General features: G+C 34.5%; 1 protein-coding gene across 2 annotated transcripts in view; it reads right to left on the bottom strand.

Annotated features, from left to right (window-relative positions):
* TYRP1 (tyrosinase related protein 1) overlaps positions 1-27,078 on the bottom strand; it is a 1,170,479-nt gene that overhangs the window by 1,093,108 nt on the left and 50,293 nt on the right. The window lies entirely within an intron of this gene.

Below are 27,078 nucleotides of genomic sequence, written 5' to 3' on the forward strand. Positions count from 1 at the left end.
TGCAGTTATGAAAAGCTATAAAGAAACAGACTGGTATTTTTATTTATTCACAATAAATCATAATTTTTGACACAATTAAGGCCAGCTCATTATTAGATAACACTGTCATGCCAGCTTTAGCACAACTTAATGCAATCAAATGTGATAAAACTTGATTTAATTTTGAAATTTCCAGAATTAAATATTGCACTCATAGCCACTTATTGGCTTACTCAATGACTGAAGATGTGAAATTCTGCTACATGAAAATGCATTCATATGCATAAGCTTAAGAGTAGCATTCTTCTACTGAATAATTTAAAATCATGTATTTTTGATCCTAAGAAAAGCAACGGAAAGCCACACAAGTTACATTTTGCATTGTCGTGGATCACACGAAAATTCGTAAGTAGTGTACAGAAAAATATTTTATTGTTTGAAAATATTTACTGAAGACCTATCAGGTGTCAAGTATCATATTAAGAAATTAACATAGAGTAAATGGTAAGGTCACTTATCTACAGAGAAAAAAAATGGAAATGTTGAATGAAAAGCGTTGCCACAGGGATGGATGACAAAGAAATGGAAAAGAAATTTAGGAAAAAAGAGATGTGCACCACAGAAGTATGCAACATCAAGATGTGATTGTGCTATAGTTAGCATTTAAATGTGAATAGGATTCAGAGAAGATTAAAAAAGGAGATGATGACAAGAAATGAGGCTGGAAAGAGATGAGGAACAGACTGTTAGGACTTTGAATTCTCCTTAAGTGCTTAACATTTATCCTGTAGCCAATTGGTATGTAGCACAGACTTTAACTATGAAAGCAAAATGCACATATTAAATAAGAAAGAGTTTATGGACTTGGTATTTCACTAGTTACAGGGCAGATAAGGAAGAGGAAAAATACAAAGATAATTCTTAGATGTCTGACTTGGTAGACTAATTATATGGTGACACTATTAAACCAAGCAGGAATTATCAGAGAATATTTATATCAGTAGGTAAGGAAAAGAATAAATTTGATTCATTATTTGGTAAATTTGAGATAACTGTTGTAAATACAGTCAGCGTGTCCTAAGAAAAAATGCAATAGATAGATTGAAAGTTATTAATACATATATCCTAATTGGCAGTGAGATATTACATGGGAAAAAGCAATTTGAAAGCATAACATCTACAAGGTGATTAGATTAGAAAACCCATAGTGCATCATGTTAATCTTTATATTATTTTATGAGTTTTAATATGACCATGTATTTTGAGCTTAAATAACTCAGTATGATAACTATGCTGTTCACTGGTTTATAGGATGATATTAATTTCTCCAATATTATTTTAATGCTTACTCTGAGGCAGGCAATGTGTTGGGCATTGGAAGTGATATAAAATTAAATTAAAAAAGAACTTGTGCTTAAAATTCTAATGGATGATCTTCTCCATTGTTCTATCTATGCTGTAGATGGAAAACCAAAATGGCACTCTAATTGCAAAGAGAATAATTGCCACAAAACATGTAAATACAGGGGCCATAGAAATTTAGAGAGATAGTGAGACTACTATGAGTAGAGGGAACAAAGAAGGATATCACTAGCCCAGTGGCATTTGAGCTGTTGGTTCAAGGTTAGGTAGGATTTGAATAAATTCATATTTTAAAAAATACAGTATATGTGGAGGAACATCATGAGCAAAGACACAAAGCACTGATAGGCAAGGAAGGCTTACAGTAAAGGGGATGTTTAATCAATGTAGTGAGATGAAAGGGTAACAAGGAAAAATAATATTGAAAATACAACTAGGGACTAGATTATAGAGAAATAAAGGCTAAGATAATAATATTAGATGGTATATTTGAGTAATCATACACAATCATGAAAAAAAATTCTCAGGTATAGAACATGCTTCACAAAATAGAACATGGAACAAAAGAAGAAAGAAGGGAACACTAATTAGAAGTCTATTGTCATAGATCAAGTATCAGGTAGTGAGTTTTGAGGGAAAACAATGGAAGTGAAGAGAAAAGATCAGAATCCTGAATTACTTACAAGGAATATTGGAATAATTATCAACTCATTTGAAAATGCATAAATAAAATTTAAATTTTGAAACTTGTTCCTTAGAATGTTGTGGTTCTTTCATTAATAGGAAAACCACTAAAGGTAATATTAAAATATTCTGTAACTGCTATAATATGAATACTGATCAAGAATGAGCACTGGGTGTGGGCTATACTGTTGGGTACCAGCTCTGCACATAACACAGAGAAAACAGGACATTTGAAAGGGAACAAGATGTAGTAATAGTACAGGACTCTTTGAGTTTGAGGTACTAGTGAGATATCTATTTGGAGATATCCTATAGTCACATGTAAATGGAGAATGTTAGTTCATAATATTTTGTGTTTTTTGTTTGTTTGTTTTTGTTTTTTGTTTTTTTGAGATGGAGTCTCGCTCTGTCTCCCAGACTGGAGTGCAGTAGCACAATCTCAGCTCACTGCAAGCTCCACCTCCCAGGTTCATGCCATTCTCCTGCCTCAGCCTCCCAAGTAGCTGGGACTACAGGCACCCACCACCATGCCCGGCTAATTTTTTACATTTTTAGTAGAGACAGGGTCTCACCTTGTTAGCCAGGATGGTCTCGATCTCCTGACCTGATCCACCCATCTCAGCCTCCCAAAGTGATGGGATTACAGGCGTGAGCCACTGCACCTAGCCAATCTTATGTATTTCATTTGGACCATATGTGGGAAAATTCTGTTTAGTTTTAGAAAGTGACAGTTTAAGTTACAAAACACCTTCAAGCAATGACCACTGTCAGTAAAACATGCTGCAAGTCTGTTCTGTTCATACTGCTCATATACACTGAGTAAGATGACATTCACTAATGGTTTTTTGTTTGTTTGATTGATTGATTTGGTGTGGGGATAAAATATACTGTGTCCTTGCTCCATCAAAAAACTTACGGTGTATGGATGAAGTATTTCTGGTTATATACTTTCACTAAATAAACAAACATAACACCATGAAGCATAGTGGGAAAAGCACAAAACTTTATTCATATGCCTTTTATGCAACTTTTTAGGTGCAAAAACTTAGGTAAGATATTTAATGCTTAACTTCTTTGTGTCACTTATTCTTCCTATACAAGGTATGAAGAGTAACACCTTAGGGTTTGATATGGTTTGGCTCTGTGTCCCCACCCAAATTTCATCTAAAATTGTAATCCCCATGTGTCAAGGGAGGAATCTGCTTTCCCCGCATGTGGAGGAAGGGAGGTGATTGGATCACGGGGGTGGTTTCCCCCATGCTGTTCTCGCAATAGTGAGGGAGTTCTCACAAGATCTGTTGATTTTAAAAGTTTGGCACTTTCTCTCTCACTCTCTCTCTCCTGCCACCTTGTGAAGAAGGTGTCTGCTTCCCTTTCCGCTGTGACTGCAAGTTTCCTGAGGCTTCCCCAGCCATGCAGAACTATGAGTCAATTAAACCTCCTTTCTTTATAAAGTACCCAGTCTTGGGCAGTTCATCATAGCAGTGTGAAAATGAACTAATACAGAGTTTATAGTTAAGGTTTAAATGGGTGAATGAATATAATGTGCATAACTTAAGGAAGTTGTGCAGCAGATTCTTTACAATATCCAATATTTATCGTGGCATGCAAAAGAAGCTGAAGAAATTCCCACCATTTCGTAGTGAATTCTTAAGAATGGGCATATTTAAAATACATTTCATATGACACAATCAATATTCATTTTGACATCTTTCAGAGTTGGGAGTGCAACTCAAAGGAAAAGGAAGTATTTTACCTGAAGAAGAGGCTGAAACTGAGACGCTATCTGTAGTTGGCAGGTTGGCATGATTGTCATTTGGGAAAAAAATGCAATATATATTAAACTAATGTAGACCAAAAAATCAACAGATGTTTCAAAATCACCAATATAAAACTCACGAGAGCACAATATCTAAATTTTAGACTTTATTAAAAAAACAGTCAAGAATGACTTATAGGTTGGGTGCAGTGGCTCATGCCTGTAATTCCAGAACTTTGGGAGGCCGATGTGGGCGGATCACTTCAGGTCAGAAGTTCGAGACTAACTTGGCCAATATGCTGAAACCTGTCTCTATAAAAATACCAAAATTAGCCAGGCGTGGTGGTGGGCGCCTGTAATCCCACCTACTTCTGAGGCTGAGGTATGAGAATCACTTGAACCTGGGAGGTGGAGGATGCAGTGAGACTCCACCTAAAAAAAAGGAATGACATATATCCCAGAATATCTAAATTCATGATAAGCAATATTCTTTCTGATGTGGTAATGCAAATGTTCTCTAAGCATTTAAGTTGCTTTTTTATAGAAGGGCCCTAAGAAGCATTCTTCCTTTTGCAGATAATTGCATATTGTGCTGACTTATGTGGAAGTAGCCTGACAGAATTAATGCACCTCTTAAGGCAATAATCTCAGTGTGAAAGGACAAGTTAAAATAATGCTGACATACTGGGCTTAAAGAGTAATAAACATCACTGTTTTATTGCCATCAAACCAATAAAGATGTGAATAACTCCTTGTCAATTTGAATGTCTTTAATGGGCAAAAAAAATCCCCTTTTTTGAACATTTGTGATTCAAGCCATTTTTTTTTGCACTCATAAACTAATGTCATTGAAAAACATTTATAGCAGAGAGTCTCTAGTGCGAAATATACTGAATTCTAGGCCTAATGAAAGACCTGCAGAACTTATACACCTGTTATTGCTTCAGTCAGATCTATTCTAACCATTCAGTCATTAATTTCTCACTTTTGTGACATATGTGATTATTTTAAAATCCTCTGAGGGCTGCAGCCTTTCAATATTTAATTTACTAAATTTATATCCAATCTCTTTGTAAAGGACATTTCCATGCTTTTGATAAGGATTTTAAAGGAAACCATAACCAGTGAGAGTATATCAGAGAAAGATTCAAGAAACTACATGGAAGAATATGTTTCTAACCTTTTTGTAAAGAAAAATCAGTAAAATACACATTTGTATAATAGATTTGAAAGACAAATTACGATAGCCTGTCTCTTGAGACTTGGAAGATCTTTAAATGCACTACAATGTTTTAGAAATACATACCCAGATGTGGCCTTAAGTCTAAAGGCTTCATGTGATTGAGGGCATGGAGGCAGGGAGAGGGGAAGAAAAATCTGTGGACTGGTTGGGAAGACTACTAATTATACTGGCATTTTGTGATTATTTATTTTTCCTGATGACAAATATGCTATTTTTCCTGATGCAGAACAAACAAAATAATGACTTTTGTCATGGAAGTTATGTAGGTGATTTGATCCATTTTTGGCAATTCTAATATATTTCCAACAAATACATGTGTCTCCTGTGTACAAGCATGTACCTACTGGCTGTCTTGGACACAATGACTTGTTTAAGATCATAGAAGTAGATAACAAGAAAACCAGGACGACACTAGGTCTCCAAATTCCCAAGGTACTGCTCTTTCTTTCAACCATGGTCTTCTGAAAATACAGCCTAACTCAAGAGCTTGTGAAAAAAAGCATTATTTACTTTGTAATACTCAAATATGATCATTGAATTCTGGTCATTTTTATGACACATTATTCCAAATTTCATTCTAAATTATTATTATATGATGTAAAGCATCATATAGTAATAGTGAAATGTTTAAAATATTAAAAGATGGAATACCAAATATTTTAAAATGTATTTTATCTGTATTCTGAGATTCCACCACAAATATCTTCTTTTTCACACATTCTTCATGATCTGAGAGTGACAATATCAGAACTCTATAATAATCATCTATTCACTGAAAACAACCTCTTCTGAAGTAACATTGTGTTCAATGAACCCAATTCTAAGTATAATTTCATGTTTTATACTAGCTAAAATTGACTTAGATTTCTTGGATAATAAGTTTGCTTCAATTTTCCCCAGTATATAAATTATTGTATATTTTTAACAAACTAACTTATTATATACTTTTATTTAAGAAAAATAAATACAAATACTATATTATTAAAATTAATTTTTGCTATTTACTGAATGTAACATTTTAAGATTATTCATTGTCAGAATAAACAAACACAAGGTTTCTGAGAAACATAAAGTGAAAAATAGTTTAATTTTCTTCCATAGTAGGATTATATAAAAGGATTATAGGCCGGGCACAGTGGCTCACGCCTGTAATTCCAGTACTTTGGGAGCCCGAGGTGGGCGGATCATGAGGTCATGAGATCGAGACCATCCTGGCTAACACAGTGAAAACCCATCTCTACTCAAAATACAAAAAAATTAGCCGAGCGTGGTGGTGGGCACGTGTAGTCCCAGCTACTCGGGAGGCTGAGGCAGGAGAATGGCGTGAACCCGGGAGGCGGAGCTTGCAGTGATTCGAGATCATGCCACTGTGCTCCAGCCTGGGTGACAGAGCAAGACTCTGTCTCAAAAAAAAAAAAAAAAGGATTATAAACAAATAACTATGTATAAGTATGCCAATAAGAAAAGTGTTTTTGCACTCAAGTATAAAAAAATGCACATAGAAATAACAGCAACATTGTGGATACATATGAAGACATAGTATGAATAAAATATACTTTGTAATAATGTAGAGAGAACATTAGACAGAGTAGTCAGAAATCTGGGCCCTCCCTCTAGGAATTTATATTATTTGAGCCTTAGTTTTTAAAGGAGCAGAAAAGAATAGAGATTATATTACGTCTCTTCTCATTCTAACATTTTGTGGTAGGGTGTGTGTACATACTCATATGTGTGTCCATTGTAGAAATACATTTTATTCCCAAAAATGAACTACACCATTCATGATAAATAAGATCAATATGAGTTCAACATATGTGGGAAAAAAAACTATAGCAGAAAATGAAATGTGGTCAATTTAGCCAGGAGAATTTATCAATAGCAATATTCATAATTAATAGGCACTACATGTTTATTACAACCTGTCTTCTTTAGAAAAAATGGTTAAAAATAATCATAAACATTAAATATTAAAAAGAAACCCTCATTTTGATATTATCATGCTTTTATCAGAGAAGTAGTGAACTTCCACTTAATTTCCTTATTTCTATACCAGTATATTTGTTTTACATGAGCGTAGGAATTTTTTACTTCCAAACACAAAGAGAAAAATTAAATTTGCCACATATATTCTTATCTCTTGCTATGAGAGTGGAATAAGAATTATTCCTTCAAAATAATTAATCGATTCTCCTTGATATCAGTGAATTGTTATTTTGTTCATAAAAATTGTCAGTTAATTATTAAAAGAGAGCATAAACTTAAAAAAGAAACACAAATACAAAAATAACATTTCTTCTGGTAAATTATTGCTTTGGATAACATTGCCACCATTAATTATTATAGCATGTTGGAAAGTGGTGTAAAGTTTTTCTCATCATTCTTTCTTTTTCTTCTGCTTATTTTAAATTAGTATTGAATGCACATAGTATAAAAATGCAAGTGTGAGTGTAAAAATGTAGACAAAGATCAGTAAGAGTCACTCTTTCTTTTTCCCTCAATACTGTATTCCAAATAAAGCATAGCCCTTTCACCTGAGCAAGAGGAACAATGGGTGGGGACCCAGCAATTCAGAGAACATGCAAATTGCAAACATTCACAAAATCATGTTCAGTAAAGAAAACATGAAAAGTTCGGAGCCTACAGATCCAGCATTTAATGCTGTCACTATATGATCTATATCCCTAAACATAAACTTTTTCTACTGCGTATGTTTAGGGATATAGATGATGTTCTTTTTCTTATGTTCTTTCCCATGTTCCTTTTCTTATGTACTCAAAGTAAAAGGGAGTTTGATCCAAATACCAGGCTGGAGTGCGATGGTGCCATCTAGGCTCACTGCAACCTCCGCCTCCTGGGTTGAAGTGATTCTTATGCTTCAGCCTCCTGAGTAGCTATGATTGCAGGCACATGCAACCACACCCAGCTAATTTTTGTATTTTTAGTAGGACATGGTTTCACCATGCTGGTCAGGCTGCTCTCAAACTCCTGATTTCAGGCAATCCACCCATCTCAGCCTCCCAAAGTGCTGGAATTACAGGCGTGAGCCACCACACACATCCTGTTTGTCACTTCTTATTCACCAGTTTTTTCAAAGAATATTTTCTATCTCCAAGCCTAAAGATATAATCCTTAACTCTCACATAGCAACCAAAATTTCCTCCATTATCATTCTTTCAATTTTTTAAAATTAGATATGTATTTTTAGTTATTCTATTGGTTAATTGTAATTCTATAAATTTATTTAAATTTATATTTCTTTAGGTATCAGACATAGGTCACACCTTTTTCTTTATGCAAGACTAGTAAATGCATGCGTCTGTACTAGACCCTACCTTCTTTATCTCGCCATTTAACGTTTACTTGTTATATCATATTTATAATGTCAAGGTATGGAACAATTAAGCTTTATAAGAGCAAATGAGCCATTTGTTGTTGGTGCTTAAAGTGACTCTGAAAGCATAAAATAAAGAAATTTTGCGCATAAGATTGTTATTATGTTAATATAATTGTTGACTGCCTGTTAAACTCTCAATTTTTTTCATGCAAAACTTCCATGAGCTGTTATAAAATCAGGAAAATCATTTATTTTATTACATTATTATTATTATTATTATTATTATTATTGATAAAGCATCTCTGTTAACCAAGCTAAAGAACAGTGGCATATTCTCCTCTCACTGCAACTTCCGCCTCCGGGACTCAAGAGATCCCAAGAAATCCTCCCACCTCAGCCTCTCAAGTAGACTACAGGTGCACATCACCATGCCTAGCTAATTTTTGTATTTTTTATAGAGACAGGGTTTCTCCAGGTTGCCCAGGCTAGTCTTGAACTCCTGGGTTCAAGCCATCCACCTGCCTTGGCCTCCCAAAGTGATAGAATTATAGGTGTGAGCCACCACGCCTGGCCAGAAAATTATTTGAATAGACTAGACCACTTCCACTACTGACCAATTTACCCAGGGTAGGAGGAGAGTAATTTTTCATTCCATTTTTACCAGACAGTGATTTCTTTAAGAAGGAAGATGTATCAAATAAAGCAAGATGTAACGAATGAAGCATATAGATCATTTTTTTTATTCTATGTGCTTGGCAGACTTGCTGTATCTGAGAAATTTTCAAACATGTTGGCTTAAATGTACAGTTTTACATAACACCAAAATTTCTTTCTCTATTCCCTCTCTAACCCACTTTGTCTCCTGCTCAATCCTTTCTAAGGAGCTCTTACTAAGTCTTCAATATTACACAGAATTGTAAATAACACTTAATGTAACTTTTTAGAAAACTATCTCATAATAAGGGGAATTTTCAGATTCCTTTACATTATATTTTGCTGGTTGTTGACCTAGTCACCTTTAATTTTTTTTTCATTCCTGAATAATTGGTTCTGCTTCTTTTTAGAAATTGTTTTCTCTTGAGTTACATTCAATTTTTGTTCAAATGCTTTTAAAACACTATAAAATCTAACTAAAATGTGATATAGAGATTATGTTATTAATCTCAAAATAAAATATCATAGTATGAATAGATCTTAGGGTAGAAAATAAAATCCTTGTCACTAAATCATTGTTACTGTAAGGGAAAATTTTGTCACTCTAAAATCAAAGGGCAAATAGATTCAGCTCTCCTAAAACACAGAGAGGGTAAATAGCTTGTTCTGGGACACACAACCTGAAAATTTTTTTTTCAGAATCTGGCTGTTCTATGCTTTCCCTAGCATTTATTTCTACCGATGAAATGATGAAATCTGATACATGCTGAATTTATGTTTCTCTTTAGGGACATGGGTCTTTCCTTCTGAAAACATTTAGGATTGTAGCTCCACTTTTATTGTAAGCAAATTCCACAAGAATGCTTCTAGATGGGGACATTTTCCATTCTTCTTCACTCTTAGGAGGCACTAATCTTGTTCCAAGATGGCTGACTATAAGCAACTAGTGTGTCCTGCTCTCATGGAGAGGAGACAGAGCTGCGAGTAAACACCAGTTTTTTAACTATATCATCCATGAGGGCACGTTGGGATTCATCACAGAAGCAACGTGACCCATGGAGAAGAGAGAGGGATGAGGCAGGACAGCCGCCCACTGCGGATTGGTGCAGAGCCAAGGGAAGTGCCCCACGTCATGGAAAGGGTGAGTGGGCTACAGCACCAGGAACCCACATTTCTGACACAGACCTTTGCAATCCTGGGCACAGGAGATTCTCCTTAACACCCCCAACCCCACCCCAGGGCCTGCAGACTGACATGATAGAGAGCTGTGTATAGTCTGGGCAGAGCTGCTGTTCAGGACCACATGGAGCCTTGGACCCTGGAGCACCCAGGCACCAGCTGCGTAGCTTCACCAAAAGGGAGGACAGGCTCTCTCCCGTGCTCCCAGGATAGAGGCCACACCCATGGTACTGAGTGGGTGAACTGCAGGCCTTGCCTCCATTACAGATCACCAGGTAAAGCCCACTGGCATGGGACCCCAGCACAGCCACTCCATCCCCATCTGAGCATTCGGGCTGCTCACAGCTCTGCAGTTCTCTTGGATAGAACTCCCAGAAGTAAACAATAGGCCTGCAGCTTTTGCCACTGCCACAGCTCCTGCCTCTATTATCTTCAAGCTGGGGAAGGAGCAAAGAGCCCAACAACTAACATGCGCCTCCAGCACACCACAGCTGCCACACAGAAAAAAGTGGCCAGACTGCTTTCCACATGGGTCCCTCCCCTGCTACTCCTCCTTGGGCAGGGGCTCCTGACCTGGGCCCTGAGGACAGCTGCCCTACCCCTAGCTGATCACTTCAGTTGATGTGGCTCTGTGTTTCTCTGGGGAGGGAATCCCAGAGATGGCCCACAGGCTCTCTGCCACTGCCACTGTGGCAGTACCCTCCAGACACCACAACTGCCTTATAAAGAGGAGCCCAGTCTCTCTTTCCTGTGATCCCTGATCTCATTCTTCACCAGGTAGGGCCCAAGCTTAGACCCACAGTGTAGCCACTCCCAACCCCCAGCTAAACATTTCTATTAGCAGCAGCTCTGAGTCTCTCTGGGTAGTGTTCCCAGAGGCAACTGACAGTCCATCTGTCACAGCCACCAGGCTGCGGATAGAACAAAGACCTGAGTGCTTTACTCACACCTCTGGCACATCACAGCTGCCCTACAGAGAAGTGGCTAGGCTATCTTCACTCCAATACCAACAATACTTTGCTAATATGCCCCCCTGTGAAACCAAGGACAAGAATTCAGTCACAAATAAAGACCCTGCACAAAGCCTTGGCTCTCTGAAAACATCCAGAAACACCAACAACTAACTATACTAAAATTACACCACAGTTAAAGAAGCATCAGCCAACACCGATGAGAAAGAACATGCACAAGAACTCTGAAAACTCTAAAGGATAAAGTGTTTTCTTACCTCCAAATGACTGTACTAGCTCCCCATATATGATTCTTAACCAGAATGAAATGACTGAAATGACAGACAGAATACAAAATCTGGGCCGGACGCGGTGGCTCACACCTGTAATCCGAGCACTTTAGGAGGCCGAGGCAAGCAGGTTACGAGGTCAGGAGTTTGAGACCAGCCTGACCAACGTGGTGAAACCCTGTTTCTAATAAAAATACAAAAATTAGCCATGTGTAGTGGTGTGCAACTGTAATCCCAGCTACTCAGGAGGCTGAGGCAGGAGAATCGCTTGAACCCGGGAGGCAGAGGTTGCAGTGAGCCAAGACTGCACCATTGCACTCCAGCCTGGGCAACAGAGCGAAACTCCATCTCAAAAGAAAAGAAAAGAAAACAAAACAAAACAAAAAACAAACAATTATCAATGCCACTTAACTCTTCTCTGATTATTCCCATCTCTGCATCTTTTTTCTTTTCTCTACACTTTAGAAATTTATTTTAAATTTACATCCCAGGCAATATTTTGATTCAATTATTGGAAAACATGATTTTTAATTTCCAAGGAATCTTTTGTATTTCCTTGGAAAAATATTCAATATCTTAGAGACCAGATATCAGTTTTGAGTAGGGTTTTCTATTATAATTTCTCTATGTGCACAGAAGTGAAAGAACTAACCTGGACCTCGCATCCACTTATGCATATATATATATATTACAAATGATTTAAACTTGTTATTAAACCACAACCTACTTCTGCTGTCTATAGTATCCGATTTAAGCTCTTGTCATTTTCAGGCATTTGTCAATAAGAAAAGACTTTCTTTTGAGGTTGCCTTTTTCTTTCGTGCATATTTTAGCTTCAGTATTCTCTATTTTGGATTATCCCCTTTTCTTTTCTATTTCCCCTACCATGTTCTTAAGAAATATATCTGATGGTGCCCAAGAACCCCACTTCCTTTTGGTAATAAGTTATCTATCTATCTACATTATATATATATATATATATATATATGTCTGTGTGTGTGTGTGTGTGTCTGTGTGTGTATATATGTATATATACATAAACATATATAATTTATACATAATTAACATCATTTCAGTATATTTCAGAAGAGAAAAAAATTTAAATGCACAGTCCCCACTTTAAGTGTTAAATGATGCCGTGATAATTTTTTGTCATAAAGCTGTATTTTTAAATTAATTTTAAGGTTACAAGACTTCATGGTCTCTAGTTATAGAAAATGTTTGATTCATGAATATTATTAATTTATCCTCAGTTTTAATACTATCTCCCTGATCTCTTATTTCTGGGAGATCTAGCAAATATAAAACAGATGTTTCTATCACCTTTTGTGAAATATATCCCCATTTCTAACATATTCCTACCATAAGCATTAGAAAGTATGTCTTCTCTACTTGTTTTCTGTGATAAGTTCACTGGCCTAGAGTTTTCTGTTTTATTTTTTGCATCTTCATTTACGGTAAGTAATATATGCTACCTTAAGCAGTCTTTTAACAACTTCCATATCTCCTTCTTTTTTATCATTAATATCCTTGTTATTACAATATTATTATACACCTCCAGGCCGCTCAAGAACAGTCAGAGTTCTTATTCATCTTGAAACTCCAGTACTTGAAGCCAGTTACATGTTCATATCTTTTTGTTAGATATAAGTTTTTCTGTTGCATGAAATTTTCATTTTGTTTCAAGATTACAGATAGGTGCTAAAGTGTGTGCTACATTTAACAATGAGCTCTCTCCTCAAGATTTTAAAAATTTATTTTCTCAAACACTGACAAGGATGTCCTTCAGATTATAGAAGGTGAAAAGTGGGTCATCATGAATAAATAATTTATCTAGTCAGCTTATCGAAAGAAAAGATGATACAAAATTGATATTGAATGTTTCAAAATGTTTTCAGTAGATTGTTTTAAAGCACAGGACTGTAAATGTCTAAAAAAGGGAGAATGAAAAATCACTAGAGTTGCTTAATGTATTTATCAACATTTTAAAAATCCCTTCAATCCTCCAGAGATTCCCAAGTTGTATTGTTATTTCCTGCCTGAGTTTCTTACTCTCCATATAATTCTTGTACCATGCTTCTCTTCTGTCCTTCTTTCCACAGATAGAGTTGGAAGTACCCCAGATTGTGAATCTCATCTTTGAGGGAACATCTAATTTTTTAAAATTCTTTGAAAAATTGCTAGGGTTAATTCATTTTGACTAAACATTATCAACTACTGTGCAATATGCTAGCAACAGGAAGAACTCCTAATGTGAAAATAATTTGTGTATGGATTTTTCAACTCTTCCTTTCTGGGGAAGGTGCTAAAAAATTGATTAGTATCTCTTCTCAAAGTTAAAATGTTTTGAACAAGAACTTGGCCTCTTAGCAAAGTTAAGTTAAGATTCCCTTGGAGTTAAGGAAGTGAAAATAAAGTTAAATGTTTTCTTTATGCCACCGAGTTAGAACTTCTTAAAAACTTTCTGTAACAACTTACATTGATTTTCTGCAGGGAGATTATCTTTTAAGGGATTCTCTAGTGAAATAACAAGCTGCATGATTATTGTCTGCAACACTGGATTTTCTTAAAAATAAACAACATCAAAATGAACATACCAGCAGTTGAAAACTAGTGAACAGCAATGTCACATAAATTCAATTCACTAACATTTTTATGGAGACACTACTCCCCATTCAAGAACATTTACTAATAAATTAATCTCTATTCTACTGAGTGAGGCAGACATGCTGTTGGATAAAGAGAATGGGGGTTTATAGCAAAACTTATTCATACATTTATGAGAAACGACTACTAATAATTTAATGTGGAGGACAATAATTTGAATTAATTGTTCCACTTAAAAATTTTGAAAATGCTTCCAATTAGATTTCACTGATTCTAGTAAAAAGGTAGAGATTCTTTCAAAAGATCAAAATGATTGAAAAGTCTTTACGCCACCTCCCTACACCGCCCCCCGCCACACACACACCACATATTTACTTACATTAGCATACCAGAGAGCTGTGCTATGGACATAAGGAAATTATTGGGATTCTGACTGTGACACCTAGAAAATACACAGGATTTTATGCATTTAGAAAATGATAAAATAGTTGAAGTATCTGTGTCTCTGATTACAAAATTATGATGTAATTATACACAGTTGGCCCCTGAACAACACAGGGATGAGGAGCAATGAACTCCCTGCATGGTAGAACATCCATATATAACTTTTGACTCCCAAACTTAACTACTAATAACCTACTGTTGACCAGACTTACTAGTAATATAAACAGTTATTAACGCATATTGTATGTTATATATATTATACACTGTATTCTTAAAATGAAGTAAGCTAGATAAAAAAATGTAATTAAGAAAATTATAAGGAAAAGGAAATAGATTTACTAGTCATTAAGTTGAAGTGGAAAATCATAAAGTTCTTTCTTCTTGTAGTCTTCACATTCAGTATGCTGAAGAGAGGGGAGCAAGAGAGGGGATTGGTCTTGCTGTCTCAAGGGTGGCAGACATGGAGGAGGTAGAAGGGGAGACGGAAGAGGCAGGCACACTGACTGTTGAAAAAAATCCACGTATAAGTAGACCTGCACAGTTCAAACCTGTGTTGTTCAAGGGTTAGATGTACTTTAACAAAAGTTATTCAATATACACTACAGAAAATTATATCAGATGTATTTAGATAGCAGTCTCTTTATTTTAAAATACTAAAATGATGATTTAGCTGTACCACAGTCATATCTATTACATATATCATATCTTATGTTTCCCTTGCTACAACCTCCTAAAAAAAAGGTTAGAGTGCGGGGACAGAACAGATCCTGATAATAATGTGTTTTATTGTATTGTGATTGAAAGTTCAGCTTTAAAATGGAAATAATATGTATCTCTGTCTTACAGCTTTTTTAAAGACTGGATGCAAAAAATTAGGGAAAGCCACATCAAACGGCCAGAATAATTACTTATTACTTCTTATTATCATTAGTATCATTTTTCTCTATATTTTCCACCACTGTATTTTTATTAGTAAAACCATGTGATGCCTCCTCTAGCTCCTCATATTCTTATTTCAGTGAAATAAGGAAATGCAGCTCACATATTTCTTTGACCTGTCATTGCAGAGATATTTAATATTATAAATGTCCTTCTTTCTTTCTCTCCCTCCTTCCTTCTTTTTTCTTTCCCTCAGTCTTCCTTTTTTTCTTCATTTTTTGGACTATTCTTGGAAATGACCCAAAATCAAACTGCACATCCTCTTTCATTCCTAGGCATTGTTGCTGGCATGGTTTGGTTTGCTTTGTTGTTTTATTTTGTTTTTGTTTTATTTTTGTGGCCCTGGTCACTGAAAGACTTAGACAAGAGAGTTACCTCTAACCAATCTAAATGTTCCTGTGACTTCTCTAAACGCGTGATTGTGTCATTCTACCGCAATGAGGCCACCCAATTACCCTCTAGCCCTGAGATACTATTAAGCATCTTCTTTCTCACCCCAGCAAAATGACTGCATGTCTCATTCTCCTATGGAAAGAAATGATCTGGTTTCCATTTGGCCCCTAGTTCTCCCAACCCTGGAATCTTCCTTCCTCCACAGATAGCCTGCAATTTAGATTCAGATATATTTCCTTAAGTGGAGGCACATCTACCATCTGCAGTCCCTTCTTTCCCAAGTGCCATATAATGTGTAATACATTTTAAAACATTGAGCTGAGATCTATTTTTGCAGCTACCCTAATATACCCACAAAGTTTTATTTTATTTTTTTAATTTATTTACAGACATGGTCTCTATCACCCAGGCTGGAGTGCAATGAATGGCATGTTCAGAGCTAACTGCAGCCTCAAACTTATGGGCTCAAGTGATCCTCCCACTTCAGCCTTCCAAGTAGCTGGGACTACTGGTGTCTGTCACGACACTCAGGTAATATTTTTTATGATTTTTAGAGACAGGATCTCATGATGTTGCTCAGGCTACTCTCAAACATTTGGCCTCAAGTGATCCTCCCACCTCAACCTTCCAAAATGCTGGGATTACAACTGTGAGTCACCGTGCCCAGCCTCCACCAAGTTTTAGAGCTACCACCTATATAACTTCGCCAATTTTGGCAACCAATGACTTTATCATTAAATGTAGTCTTTAATGATAAAGTACTATCAGTCCATTCTCTTCAAAAGTCAATTATTGTTATACTTTTTTATAACTTTTAAGTTCAGGGATACACGTGCAGGTTTGCTACATAGGTAAACATGTGTCATCGTTTTGTTTTCTTTTTTTACAGATTATTTAATCACCCTGATAATAAGCCTAGTACCCATTAGCTATTTTTCCTGATCCTCTCCCTCCTCACACCCTTTGCCCTCCAATAGGCGTCCCAGTGTGTGTTGTTTCCTTCTATGTGTCCATGTATTCTGATCATTTTGCTCTCATTTATCAGTGAGGACATGTGGTATTTGGTTTTCTTTTCCTGTGTTAGCTTGATACAGATAATGGCCACCAACTCCATCCATATTCCCACAAAAGACAAGACATACTATTGTTCTTTTTAAGGGCTGCATAGTATTCTATGGTGTATATATACCATATTTTCTTTATCCAGTCTATCATTGATGGACATTTAGGTTGATTCCATGTCTTTGCTATTGCAAATAGTGCTTCAATGAACATATGCATACATGTTGTCTTTATAATAGCATAATTTATGTTTCTTTGGGTATATACCCAGTAATGACATTGCTGGGTCGAATGTTATTTCTACCTTTAGGTCTTCAAGAAATCATCACGCTGCGTTCTACAATGGCTAAACTAATTTGTACTCCCACTAACAGTGTGTAAGCGTTCCTTTTTCTCCACAACCTTGCCAGCATTTGTTACTTTTTGACTTTTTAAGAATTACCATTCTGACTGGTGTGAGATGGTATCTCATTGTGGTTTTGATTTGCATCTCTTTAATTATTAGCGATGTTGATTTTTTTATAGGCTTGTTGGCCATATGTATGTACACTTTTGGAAAGTGTCTACTCATGTCTTTTGCCCACACTTTGATGGGGTTGTTCATTTTTTTCTTGTGAATTTGTTTAAGTTCCTTATAGATTCTGGATATTAGACCTTTATTGGCTGCATAGTTTGCAAGAATTTTTTCCCATTCTGTACGGCCTGTTCACTCTGTTTATAGTTTATTTTGCTGAGCAGAAGTTATTTAATTTAATTAGATTCCATTTGTCAATATTTGCTTTTGTTGCAATTGCTTTTGGTGTCTTCGTCATAAAATCTTTGCCCGTGCCTATATTCTGAATGGCATTTCCTAGGTTGTCTTCCAGTATGGGGATTTACATTTAAGTCTTTAATCCATATATGGCATAAGGAAGGGGTCCAGTTTCAGTCTTCTGCATATTACTAGCCAGTCATCCCAGCACCACTTATTCAACGGGGAATCCTTTCCCTATTGCTTATTTTTGTTAGGTTTGTTAGGCTTACCAAAGATCAGATAGTTGTAGGTAGGTGTGCAGTCTTATTTCTGGATTTTCTATTCTGTTCCATTGATCTATGTGTCTGTTTTTCTACAAGTGCCATGCTGTTTTGATTACTGCAGCCCTGTAATAAAGTTTGATGTCAGGTAGCATGATGTCTCCAGGTTTGTTCTTTTTCGTTAGAATTGCGTTGGCTACTCAGGCTCTTTTTTGGTTCCACATGAATTTTAAAATAGTTTTTTCTAGTTCTGTGAAGAATCTCAATATTAGTTTAAATAGCAATATAACTGAATCTATAAATTGCTTTAAGCAATATGGCCATTTTTATGATATTGATTCATCCTATCTATAAGCATGTGCGGGTTGTCTAGATATAGAATCATCATCTGCAAACGTATGTATTTCTGTGTGTTTGTATAGTTTCCAGAGTTCCTCTTTTTATTAATTCTAGTTTTATTCAATTGTGGTCAGAGAAGATACCTGATATAATTTAATTTTTTAAAGGCTTGTTTTATAGCCTAACAAATGGTTTATCTTTGAGAATGTATATTCTGTAGCCATTGAATAAAATGTTCTGCAAATATCTATTAGATCTATTTGTGCATAGTGATAAGCATGATGTTTCTTTGTTGATTTTCTGACTGGATTATCTTTCTAATCTTAAAAGTGGCATGTTGAAATCTGCAGCTCTTATTATATTGTTATCATTATTTCTCTTTAGCTCTAGTAATATTTGCTTCAGATATCTCTGTGCTCCAGTGTTGGGTTCATGCATATTTACAATTGTTACATAATCTTGCTGAACATTAATAGGAATCATGACAAAAACTACAAATCAAGAAAAAATTCTACCATAATTTTTTTCCTAAATTTCTATTTCTAGTTAAAGTCAAATGGAAATGGGCTAAATGCCCCAATTAGAAGACATAGAGGGAGAAGCTGGATAAAGAACCAAGACACATTGGTATACCAAACCTAGAAAATACAGCAAAAGCAGTACCTAGAGGAAAGTTTATAACAATGAGTGCCTACATCAAAAAAGTAGAAAAACTAGAAACACCCGAATGATGTATTTTAAAGAACTAGAAAAACAAGAGCCAACCAAACCCAAAATTAGTAGAAAAAATTATAATAAAGATCAGAGCACAAATAAATGAAATTAAAGATTAATAAAGTGAAAAGCTGTTTTATTGAAAAGGTAAACAAAAATGACAAGTCTTTAGCAAGGCTACTTTAGTAAAAAAGAAAGAAGACCCAAATAAATAAAATCAGTGATGAAAAATGGGAATTACAAGCGATACAACAAAAACTCAAAGGATCATTACAGACTACTGCGAGCATCTATATGCCAATAAATTGAAAAACCCCAAAGAAACGGATAAAGTCTTAGACATATAAAATCTACCAAGATTGAACCATGAAGAAATCCAAAACCTGAATAGACTAATAACAAATAACAAGATAAAAGCCATAATAAAAAGTATTCAAGTAAAGAAAATCCTACGAACCAATGCTTCACTGCGATCTCGGCTCACTGCAACCTCCACCTCCCGGGTTCACGCCATTCACCTGCCTCAGCCTCCCGAGTAGCTGGGACTACAGGCACCTGCCACCACGCCCAGCTAATTTTTTGTACTTTTAATAGAGATGGGGTTTCACCGTGTTAGCCAGGATGGTCTTGATCTCCTGACCTTGTGATCCGCCCGCCTCGGCCTCTCAAAGTGCTGGGATTACAGGCGTAAGCCACCACGCCCGGCTTCCAGTAGTAATTTTTAAATAATTTATCTTAGCGTTATTTCTGAAACTTGACTAGTGTCTACTGAAAAAAAAAAAACGTAAAAGGAACAAACCAATGTTTCTTTTACTTGGGGCTTAGACAATCAAGTCGGTCTAGAACAAAAGGGATCAAATGAATATAATTTAAGTGACAGAGGATTGAAGCTCAATGATAAAATCAATGTTAATTTTCAGATGACTTTATGTATAGACTCTAATACCATAATGAAGAGAAAATACTTGTTCTTGTAGCCTTTGTATTGACAATTGCCTCTCCAGTGCTGCAGTACATTTTTAGGGGCCAGCGGGCTGCCAATTAATGCGATCATGCTTTTGCCTTGGGCTCCACTATTTTCAGTGCCATTCCATCACGCATTTTTCTAGCACTCTTGGTCAGAATCTCTTATTTGACAGACTTTCTGTTAGTGAAGAATGGAGAGCTCTCAGCTAGCATGGGGAGAACAAAGTGGTCTTTCCTAACTTCTTTAAAATCACCAAACCCAGAATTTTTCTAGGTCAAATTAGTCATTTAATAGGCTATCTTTTAAACTATTACAGACCTTATATTTATAGAACATTTTCAGAATGCATTGTTATTTTTTAATATTCATAGTAAACTCACAGGAGTGGAGAATGCAGGTATTCTACTCAGCATTTCTGCAGAGAAAGAAATAGAAGTGCCACAAAGTTAATTTGCAGAAAACCACATAATTGTTAAGTGGCAGTGTTAAAACTTGAACCCTAGGTCTTTTTCTTGACTCAATACCATATTTTTTCATAATAGCTTTTTAGTAACTCATGCATCCTCTAGTTTCCCTGCAACTTGCAAATACTTGATTCATTGGCCCTTTCTCTGATGACTTCTAACATACTTGCATATCAATAGTTTACCAGATGTAATTTCAAACTCATGATTTGACTTGTACTAATATTTACTCATTTTTTTCTTAGATTATTTGAATTCTTAACCAAACATCCTGAATTGGCTGTTATTGCATATATTCTTTGCCTGGCACTCATGTTTTAAAATTAAAAATTGTTAATTTTCTATATACTTCTAAAAATGCAAATCTATATTCATTGAATAATTAAAATTATAACCAAGGCAGAAATTCTTGATTAAATAAGCAATTAGTCCTGAGAATAGAAACTAAAGCCAGGATAGTTTCTCTTTTATTTATCAGAGAGCATAAAGTTTTTCATTACTGTAGAAAATTCATTAATCTGGATTAGTTTCCCTTAGTCAAAGGTCCAAATTATACAACTATTTTAACAAGACACATTTTCAATACTCTCTGTTATGTACTGTAATTGGAATTAGACTAAGAAAGCACTCATGTTCTGAAGCTTACTAGCTTTAATGAATAGATAAGAATGAGTTGAAATTAGCACGTCAATTGCTTGTATGTAAATGATTTCTAGAGTGCTTGGACACCTGAAAGCATCCCTTATGTTCTTTTAGCAATTTCAGCATATTAAAAGCAAGTATTAATTTTCCTACCATTTAATTACATATAAGTCAAAGCTCAGGCGATTTTATTATAGTATAGCAAATACCCTAACTAAATTACTCTGAAGTGTGAATTGGTGAAATTCAAATTAATGAAAGTGCACGATCACAATCAAAGATAAATATCAGCCTCGCTTTACATCCTCTCCAAATTTATAGCATCAAGATTTAGGTCTTCGTGGATTAAGTATACTTTTGCAGACACTACAGAAATAATAATAATCATAAATTATACTGCTTTGACAATTGTACTCCTGTAATGGTGAAAGAATAATAACATGATTTCCAGAGAAGCTTACAAAATACAGAAAGACATTTCTAACAATATGATTGTAACAAGGATAATGTAATTTTGTATAGTGGCCCAGTTATAGGCTTAGAATTCAAGTGAGCTAATTTTAGGTCCTAAGTTATCCTCTGAGCAGTTCACTGAATCTTTTTGAAACTAGTGCCTTCATCTAGAAAGTATTAATGTTAATATAAGGAAGACCAAGGCAATTTTAACGACTGTATTTGGAAGTTGAGGACTAGCTAAAACTACTAAGCGAAACATATTGCAAGGGTAAATCATCATACACACATGATTCTAATCAGGCTTATACACCTATTGAGTTATAAAATCATTTAAAATGAACCCAACCCCACAGTGCAATAGGCTGGATATGAAAGATGGAAGCTCCAGATTCCTAGGGTATTTCTTTTACATAGGAAGCTGAGTGATCTGGAGTCATCAAATATGGTCTATGAACTTCAGTTTCCTCAACTATAAAATGAGGACCTAATAAAAACTAAATAAAAACTAAACTCTTCTCTTCTCTAAGAAAGGTAAAATCTTTTTTAACCATGCTTCTCACTGCAGTGTTATTCCATCCTCTCCCCTTACCTTCGTAACCTTGACCTGAACTAAGTTTATGCTTCCTTGAACCTGACCTGACACAGAACAGGCAACAGCAATAAACAGTCCCATGGTTTCCACAGACAGTTCTTAAGTCAGTTAGCCAAAATGAATAATAGAATTCACTATTACAAGGTAGAAAGCCAATTATTAAAATATTTTAGCCTGCATAGAAATGAAGAGATTACAAAAAAAAACTAATTCACATCATTTAAAATCCAAAAGGTTTAAAATGGTAAAGAAAGCCTATAAAAATTATTGAACACTGTTAACCAAACAAATTTTTACATTAAGAAATTTCAAGAGGAAGAAAATATGGAGAATGGCATAAGAAGCTTATTTAATGAAATAATTATAGAAAACTTTTCAAGTCTTAGGAGGCATATAGACATCCAGATCTTTGAAGCTTAAAGGTCCCCAAACACGTTGAAATCAAAAATGATCTTAATGAGGCACATTATAATACACTGTCGAAAGTCAATTACAGAGAATTTTAAAAACAGCAAGAAAAAAGCATCAAGTTACAAATAAGGAAATCCCCATAAGACTATCAGCAGATTTCTCAGCAGAAACCCTGTAGGCCAGAGAAAAATGAGATAACATATTCAAAGTGCTGAAAGAAAATAAAAGCTAACCATCAGTCTAAAATACTATACACAGAAAAGCTGTCCTTCAAAAATGAATGTGAAGTAAAGTCTGTCTCACACAAGCAAAAGTTTAGGTAATACATTACCAACAGACCCTACCCTGCAAAAAATGCTTACAGAAGTTTTTCAAGTAGAAACACATAATGCTAATGATTAACATGAAAACACAAGTAAACATAACACTTGCTGGTAAATATATAGTCAAACTTAAAATATCCCAAGACTGTTATGGTGCTCTGTAAATAATATATTTCTCTATTATGAAGTTTAAAAGTCAAAATAGTCAAGAATAATAGTAGTTACAATAAGTTGTTAAGAAATACATAATTTAAATAGATGTAAATTGTGACATCAAAAATGTAAATTATTGGGGGGTAGGGTAAAAGTATAGACATTTTTAATGTGACTGAAGTTGTTAGCAGTCTATAGTCTATTACAACTATAAGACATTTTATGTAATCTTCACGGTAAACACAAAGCCAAACTGTAGTAGATATACAAATTATAAAGAAAAAGAAATACAAAAAATCATGCTAAAGAAAATCACCAAATCAAAGATATACAACAAAAGAGGAAAGAATAGATGAGCTACAAAATAAACCAAAATAAACACAACTAACAAAATGTAGCAATTTCTTGCCTATAAATAATTACTTTGATTGAAAATACATTAAATTCTCCAATCAAAAAAGAGAGTAGATAAAGATTAAAAAGAAAATAAGATCCAGCTATGCTGCTTAGAAGACATCCACTTTAAATACACACATAAACTGAAAGTTAAAAAGCAAAGGAAGGTATTTCATTCAAATGGTAACCAAAAGAGAGCAGAAGTGGCTATACTTATACGAAAAGTCAAATAGACTTCAAGTTATAAACTGTCAAAAGTGACACAGAAGAGTATTATTTTATGATAAAGGGCACAATTCAATGAGAAGTCATATCAATTGTAAATATATATTGCACCCAACACTGAAGCACCTGAGTATATAAAGCAAATATTAATGAACATGAAGAGAAAAATAGATAGCAATACAATTAGAGAACTTCATATACCACTTTCAATAATAGATAAACCAGACAGAAAATGGATAAGGAAGAAGTGGAACAGAAGTGAATGTTAAGCCAAATGGACCTAACAGATATATTTACATCTGTATATCTGTATCTATCTATCTAGACAGATGCTGTCTATTCAACAGCAGCAGAATATGCATTCTTCTCTAGTACAGAAGGAACATTATATATAATAGAATACACACACATGTTTATATATAAACATATATCTCTGCATGTATATGTGCATATATATATACATATATATATATATATATATATAGACAGATGCTGTCAATCCAACAGCAGCAGAATGCACACTCTTCTCTAGTGCATACGAAACATTCTCCAGGATATGCCACACAATTAGTCTTAATAAATTTTTTAAATTAAAAGCATATCGAATTTTATTTCCAACCAAAATGTTATAAAAGTAGAACTTAAAAACAGAAAGATGCTCAGAAACTATTCAAATACACAGAAGTTAAATAATATGCTCTTAAGCAATGAATGAGTTAGTGAACACATTGAAAGGGAAATTTAAAAAAACAGAAAAATTAAAATGGAAGCATAACATATCAAAATCTATGGGATACAACAAAGACACTACTCAGAGGGAAATTTATAGCAATAAACCCCTGTCTCAATAAAGAGAAAATATTTCATATAAACAACATAATACTATACTTCAAGGAACCAGATAAGTGAAAACAAATTAAATCTGAAATGATAAGAAAATAAATAGTAAAAGCCAATAGAAGTAAACAAAATAGAGACTATAAAATTACAAAAGATTGATAAAAGAGTTTTTTTAAAAAAAGATAAAACTGATAAAACTTTAATCAGTCAAATAAGATAAAAGAAAGAAGGCTCAAATGAATAGAATTAGAAACAAAAAACAGACATGATAACTGATGACAGAAATACAACAGATCGTAAAGATACAATCAACTGTATGTCAATAAATTAGAAAACTTAGAATAAATATTTTTGAAATGTACAACCAATGCATATTGAATCATGGAAAAACAGAAAATCTGAACAGAGCAAGTTTTAGTTAGTTTTGCATTGCTATAAAGAAAAACCTGAGGCTGGGTAATTGATAAAGAGAAGTTTATTTGGCTCGCAGTTCTGCAAATTGTACAAGATGCATGGCAACAGTGTCTGCTTCTGGTGTCGGCCTCTGGAAGCTTTTACTCATGGGAAGACAGGTAGCAAGTGAGAGAAAGAAAGAGGTGTCAGACTCTTTTAAACATCTGATCTCATGGGAGCTAATAGAGTGAGACTGACTCATTACAATTAAAGGGCACCAATCCATCCTTGAGGAATCTTCCCCATGTAAAAAAAGCATTCTACCAGGCCTCACTTCCAACATTAGGAATCACATATCAACATGAGATTTCGAGGAGAAAAATATCCAAATTATATCAGACCAATAATGAGTAATGAGATGGAATCAATAATAAAAAGTATCCTATGAAAAAAAAAGCCCAGGACCTGATTACTTCACTGCTAAATGTTACCAAACACTTAATTTCTTTCAAAATATTCCAAAAAATTTAGGAAGAAGGAAATTTTTCAAATTCATTCTATTATGCAAGCATTATCCTCACACCAAAACTAGAAAAAGACACACAACAAAATAAAACTATATGTCACTATCACTAATAAAAATAGGTTAAACAATCCTCAACAAAATACTACCAAACAAATTCAACACACATTTAAAATCTCATTCGCTATGCTCTAGTGGGATTTATCCCAGGGATGCAAGTATAGTGCAATATACACAAATCAATAAATGTAATCCATCCCATTAATAAAACCTTATGATTATGTCAATAGGTGCAGAAAACACAATTGATAAAAATTCCTTTATGGTAGAACTCTAAACAAATTAGACATAGAAAGTACATACCTCAACAGAATAAATCCCACAAATGACAAACCCACAACTAACCTCATACTATAACAGAAAAAAGTTGAAATATTATTTGGTGAGATCTGGAAAAAAAAATTAAAAATGTGCACTATCATCGCTTCTATTCAATCTAGTACTGGAAGTCTTAGCTAGATCATTTAACAAAGACAAATAAATAAAAGGCTTTCAAATATGAAATGAGAAAGTCAAATTGCCCTCATTTGCAGAGCATATTATTATATGTAGAAAACCCTAAAGACTCTACCAAAAACTGTAAGAACTAACGGTAAATTCAGTAAAGTTACAGAATACACAATCAACACACAAAAATCAGAAGCATATCTATACGCAAATAATAAACTATGATAAAAAAATCAAGAAAACAATTACATTTACAATAGCTAAAAATATTTAAGATATCAAAGAATAAATTTAACGAATGAGGTGAAAGATCTCTACACTGAAAACTATAAAATGCAAAAGAAAGAAATAGAAAAAAACACAAATAAACGGAAAGATATCCTGTGTTCATGAATCGGAATAATTAATATTGTTAAAATGTCCATACTATCCAAAGCAATCTACATATTCAGTGTAATCTCTACAAAAATCTCTATGATATTATTCTCAGAAATAGAAAACTAAAAAACTGTCCTAAAGTTGTTGGGAGTCACAAAAGACCATAAACAGTTGAAGCCATATTGAGCAAAAATAATACAAAACAAAGCTGGAGCCATAATGCCATCTCAATTAAAAATATATTAAAAAGCTATACTAATGAAAACATCATGGTACTAGCATAAAAACAGACACAAAGACCAATGGAAAAGAATAAAGATTCCAGAAATAAATACAAATATATACAGCCAATAGACTTTTGGCAAAGGGAACAAAAATGCAGGTTGAGGAAATACAGTTTTTTCAATAAGTGGTGCTGGGAAAATTGGTATCCACACGCAGAAGAATCAAATTAGATTCTATCTCTTGCCCAGTTAAAAAAAATCAACTCAAAATAAATTAAATACTTAAATATAAAACCCAACACTATAAAAATACCAGAAGAAAACAGGGAAAAACACTTCATGAATTGGTCCCTGCAACAATTATTTTGAAAAGACTTCAAAAGCACAAAGAACAAAAGCAAAAATAGACAAATGGGGTTATATGAAACTTATAAGCTCTGAATAGAAAAGGAAACAATCAACAGAGGGAAGAGACCACTTACAGAATAGAAGAAAATACTTGCAGACTTTACATCAGAAAGAGAGCTAATATGCAGGCTATATGATAAAATAAAAACTCATTAGCAAAAAAAAAAATCAAAAAGTTTGATTAAAAATAGGGCAAATGATCTAAATGGACATTTGCAACTGAAGATATA

This window comes from Pan paniscus, chromosome 11, assembly GCF_029289425.2.
Source record: "Pan paniscus chromosome 11, NHGRI_mPanPan1-v2.0_pri, whole genome shotgun sequence".
NCBI classification, from domain to species: Eukaryota; Metazoa; Chordata; class Mammalia; order Primates; family Hominidae; genus Pan; species Pan paniscus.